Here is a 6000-nt window from a genome sequence, read left to right on the forward strand (position 1 = left end):
TATACACTTCAAAGACGTGTGTCTACAATGTTAGAGAGGGGCAAACAGTAAGCACAGCAGCCGATACTAAACACGCTTGTAATGCGATTTCTATATGAAATGCAGGTAATAGTAACATTATCTCTGTAAACCTTAATTTTCTCCAAGATTGATACCGTCCATCCTGCCTGACAGTGAACCGAATCGACATGGTCACCGTTCAAAATGTCGATCAGGGTATACCTTCAAAGATTGTATTTTCAATGTTAGAGTGGGGCAATACAGTTAAAGCCACAGCAGCCGGATATTAAAACATGCTTGTAATGCGATTTCATATGAATGCAGGTATAGAACATTAGCTCTGTAAATCTTAAATTTTCTCCAGATTGATACCGTCACCGGCCTGAACAGTGAAAGGAATCGCATAGTGACGCTAAAATAGATCAGGTATATACACTTCAAAGACTATCTTCAATGTTAACAGGGGCAAACTTTAAAGCACAGCTGCCGGATATTAATACATTCTTGTAATGCGATTTCTATATGAAATGCAGCGTGTAGTAACATTAGCTATGTAAATCCTAAATTTTCTCCAGATTGATATCGTCACCCTGGCCTGACCAGTGAACCGAATCGGCAGTGTGACCCCTCAAAATGTAGATCAGGGCATACATTTCAAAGACGTATCTTCAATGTTAGAGAGGGGCAAAGAGTAAAGCTGCAGCACTCGGATATTAAAACATTCTTGTAATGCGATTTCTGTATGAGATACAGCGTATAGTAACTATAGCTCTGTAAATCTTGAATTTTCATCAGATTGATACCGTCACCCTGGCCTGTCCAGTGAACCGAATCGGCAGTGTGACCCCTCAAAATGTAGATCAGGGCATACATTTCAAAGACGTATCTTCAATGTTAGAGAGGGGCAAAGAGTAAAGCCGCAGCACTCGGATATTAAAACATTCTTGTAATGCGATTTCTGTATGAAATGCAGCATATAGTAACTATAGCTCTGTAAATCTTAAATTTTCTCCAGATTGATACCGTCACCCTGGCCTGCCCAGTGAACCGAATCGGCAGTGCGACACCTCAAAATGTAGATCAGGGCATACACTTCAAAGACGTGTGTTTCCAATGTTAGGGAGGGTCCAACAGTAAAGCCAAAGCGGCCGGGTTTTAAAACATGCTTGTAATACGATTGCAATATCAAATACAGCGTATAGTAACATCAGCTTTGTAAATCTTAAATATTCTCAAGATTGATACCGTCACCCTGGCCTAACCAGTAAACCGAATCGGCAGTGTGACCCCTCAAAATGTAGAACAGGGCATACACTTCAAAGACGTATCTTCAATGTTAGAGAGTTGCAATCAGTAAAGCCACAGCGGCCGGATATTAAAACATGCTTGTAATGCGATTTCTATATGAAATGCAGAGTGTAGTAACATTAACACTGTAAATCTTAAATTTTCTCCAGATTGATACCGTCACCCTGGTCTGACCAACGAGCCGAATCGGCAGTGTGACCCCTCAAAATGTAGATCAGGGCATACATTTCAAAGACGTATCTTCAATGTTAGAGAGGGGCAAATAGAAAAGCCACAGCAACCGGATAATAAAACATGCTTGTAATGCGATTTCTATCCCTTCGGCATCGCTTTCCGACGTACTTGTCTTTCTGACGGTTGGCATTTAGGGCTTTCTGTAATCTCGCGAGACGATATTTCACGCTTGATTTGACCGCACTGTAAACAAGGGGAGGAGTTTCGTTCATTTTGACAGCCGGATAAAAAAATGGAAATAAGACAGGTAATTCTACTCTAAAAAATATATAACTTACCTTCTTACATGTTCTTTTGTTAATTCCAAAAATTCCAATTTAAAAATCATAAAATTCATCATTATAAAGTATTTTTTCAATAACCAAAACATTCCTCGTCTGCATTGTGACATCATATGCATTGATGACGTCATCAACTTTTGCGTTTCATGTACAGGGTGTTTCCAGAAATTCGATCCATTTTTACCTACCTTCTTATGAGTGGTAGTATTTTTTCTTGTAGTTTCAAAGTACTGTTAAGAGGAAGTACAGAACTACTTACACCCCTCAGGATGTTACAGATGCATATAACATGGTAAAAGAACACCATCTACCTGTGGAACGTGTTGCCAAACGGTTTGGCATACCAATTACAACATTAAAAGATAGAATAAGAGGAAAAACATCAGTAGATGTCCTTAAGTCTGGTATTCCTCCTCTATTCTCACAGGAACAGGAAGCATTTCTGAGTCAGCACCTTATTACAATGGCTGAGATTGGTTTTGGATTTACCCGGCAGGAAACAATTAACTTAGCCTCAGATTATGCTGTGCATCTTGGCCTAAGAGAACAAGACAAACATCTTTCTAAATAGTGGTTTTATAACTTTCTGAACCGATGGCCTAGCATTAAAGTTGTGAAATCTAGATCTTTGGAGATGGCAAGAGCAAGAAGTGCAACCCGCCCAGCTATTGACCAGTACTTCAATGAACTAAACAAAATTCTCAGCAAATACAACTTAAAAGATAAACCACATTGCATTTATAATATTGATGAGAAAGGTCTTTCACTTGAACATAAGCCACCAAAAATTGTCACAGGTACTCATTATAAACCACAGGCTGTTACATGTGGAAAGTCGAAAACAGTCACTGTGATTGGTGGAGGAAATGCTGTTGGAAACCAAGTAAATTTTCACATAACGTATTTTTATGTTGCACTATTAATTAAGATATTTTCACTTATTATAATAAGAATTTGCAAATTTTTAATGCCTACTGTTATTTATAGTTAACATACATGAAATATACAATCATATATACATAGATTTTTTTAAATTTGTATTATGTATAATTTTTCCAAACAATTTGTTCGATGCAAAAAATGTAGTTGTTGCAATACTAAATTCTTAATATAACTGACTAATAATAGTTAGGTAATCTATAACTGACTGGTTATAATTAGGTAATCTGTCTATAAATATCATATAAAATGATAAAACAATGTTCATGTTGTTTTATTGATCACCTCCCTTTCATTTTCTTTACAGGTGCCGCCCTTTTTCGTATTTCCTGGTGTAAGGATGCTTCCAGGTCTACTTGAAGGCTGTACTTCTGGCACATCTGGAACAGTATCAGAATCTGGCTGGTCTAACACTGAAGTGTTCACAAAGTATATGACAGAGCATCTAGAGCCACATCTACCCTCTCGGGCTGACGGCAGTAAGGTGCTTGTATTGTATGATGGTCACAGAAGTCATGTTTCCTTGGGGCTGATTGAGTGGGCACAGAAGAATGGTATTGTTTTGTTTGTTCTCCCCCCTCACTGTAGCCATTTACTACAGCCTCTGGACGTAAGTTGTTACGGGCCTTTTGAAATTGCCTGGAATCATGCCTGTCATCAACACCTTCGACAGTCTGGAGGTTGTTTGATTACCAGATTTGATGTGTGCAAGATTGGCTGTAAGGCATACACTTCTTCTCTTTCTGCAAGTAACATCCAGTCCGCCTTCAAACATTGTGGGGTATATCCATTTAACCCAAATGTAGTGCCAGATTCTGCTCTTGCACCTGCTTCAGTTTTTAGACCAGCACCTGATACCACAGAGAACCATGAACAAGAACAGGCCCTGGCTGTTGATGACTGCAATACTGATGCAAGGCTCTTCCTGGAAAAGAGAGGTGGGGAAATTTTGAAACATGTTCCAGTTAAAAAGGTAAGAAATACCTTAAGTAAAGTTGTGAGTGGGAAACCTATTACTGAACAAATTGTCTATGAAAAAATCAAAGAACATGTAAAAAGTAATGCCAAACCAAGTCTGAAAAAAAAGCAAACTGCTCCAGGGAAAAGAGTTGTAGCAGCAGATAAAAAGAAAACTAACTTAAAGAAAACACATACCGTCACTGAACCAATTCCAAGTACATCTGGTATTCAGGCAGCCCAGACAGAATACTCTTCCTCTTCTGAATCTGAAGATGACACTGATGTGTGCTGTATTTGTCAAAAATTCCATCCTGAGAAGTTCAAGAATTGATTCAGTCTAACCATAGTCTCTTGGGCATGCTGTGATAAATGCAATAGCTGGGTACACCTTGGATTCTGTTCCCCAGTCAAAGTTATTAGAAGAGGTGACTCCTTCCTGTGTGCAAAGTGCACATGTACAGAGGAGTAAACTGTAACATTAACATTTGCCATTACATTGTACATAGTGTTCTGTTGTGTTCACATTTATAAAAAAAACTGTTAAAAACCTAAAGAAGTGTTTAAACGTTACAAATTTAGTGTTTAGTTACTGTTGGACATGTGTCAAATTTAAACTTTGAAGAAAAAACATGTATTGCGGTATTTTTGGGCAGTGACTGTAGCTTACATCATATCGGCGGAAAGTGATGACGTCATACACATATTACACTAATGTGAGTGCCGCCGTATTTGTTTTGATTTGATAATGATGGAAACCTGTTTTCAGGAAGATATTCAAACAATATAGGTAGGACACTTTCTTGTTTACAGTTTTACAGTCTTTTTTTAATTTATAAGGTTTGTGCTATAAATACCTCCGTTTGTTTGCTTATACCGTCAGAAAGAGATGCCACCGGGATATATGAAATGCAGCGTATAGTATCCACGTAACATTAGCTCTGTAAATCTTAAATTTTCTCCAGTTTGATTCTGTCACCCTGGCTTGACCAGTAAACCGATTCGGCAGTGTCACCCCTCAAAATGTAGAGAGGGGCAAAGAGTAAAGCCACAACAGCCTGATATCAAAACATGCTTGTAATACAATTGCTATATCAAATGCCGAGTAGAGTAACGTTACGTTTGGAAATCTTAGATTTTCTCCAGATTGATACCGTCACCTTGGCCTGACCAGTGAACCGAATCGGCAATGTGACACCTCAAAATGTAGATTAGGGCATACACTTCAAAGACGTATTTTCAATGTTAGACAGGAGCAAACAGTAAAGCCACAGTAGCCGGATATTAAAACAGGCATGTAACGCGATTTCTATATGAAATTCAGCGTATAGTAACATTAGCTCTGTAAATCTTAAATTTTCTCCAGATTGATACCGTCACCCTGGCCTGTCCAGTGAACCGATTCGGCAGTGTGACCCCTCAAAATGTAGACGAGGGCATACACTTCAAAGACGTATCATCAATGTTAGAGAGGGGCTAACGATAAAGATAGAGCAGCTGGATATTAAAACATGCTTGTAATGCGATTTCTATATGAAATGTAGAGTATAGTAACATTAGCTCTGTAAATCTTTAATTTTCTCCAGATTGATACCGTCTCCCTGGTCTGACCAGTGAACCGAACCGGCAGTGTGACACCTAAAAATGTAGATTTGGGCATACGCTTCAAAGACGTATCTTCAATGTCAGCGTATGGCAACATTAGCTCTGTAAATCTTAAATTTTCTTCAGATTGATACCGTCACCCTGGCTTGACCAGTAAATCGAATCGGCAGTGTGATCCCTCAAAATATAGATCAGGGCATACATTTCAAAGAAGTATCTTCAATGTTAGAGAGGGGCAAACAGCAACGCCACATCAGCCGGATATTAAAACATGCTTGTAATGTGATTTCTGTATGAAATGCAGCGTAAGGTAACATTAGCTCTGTAAATCTTAAATTTTCTCCAGATTGATAACGTCACCCTGGCCTGACAAGTGAACCGAATCGGCAGTGTGACCCCTCAAAATGTAGATCTTGGCATAAGCTTCAAAGTCCAATCTTCAATGTCAGCGTATAGTAACATTAGCTCTGTAAATCTTTAATTTTCTCCAGATTGACACCGACACCCTGGCCTGTCCAGTGAACCGATTCGGCAGTGTGACCCCTCAAACTGTAGATCAGGGCATACACTTCAAAGACTTATCATCAATTCATCAATGGTAGAGAGGAGCAAACAGTAAAGCGACAGCAGCCGGATATTAAAACAAGCTTGTAATGCGATTTCTATATGAAATGCA

Source organism: Mercenaria mercenaria, chromosome 2 (assembly GCF_021730395.1).
Source record: "Mercenaria mercenaria strain notata chromosome 2, MADL_Memer_1, whole genome shotgun sequence".
Classification (NCBI taxonomy): Eukaryota; Metazoa; Mollusca; class Bivalvia; order Venerida; family Veneridae; genus Mercenaria; species Mercenaria mercenaria.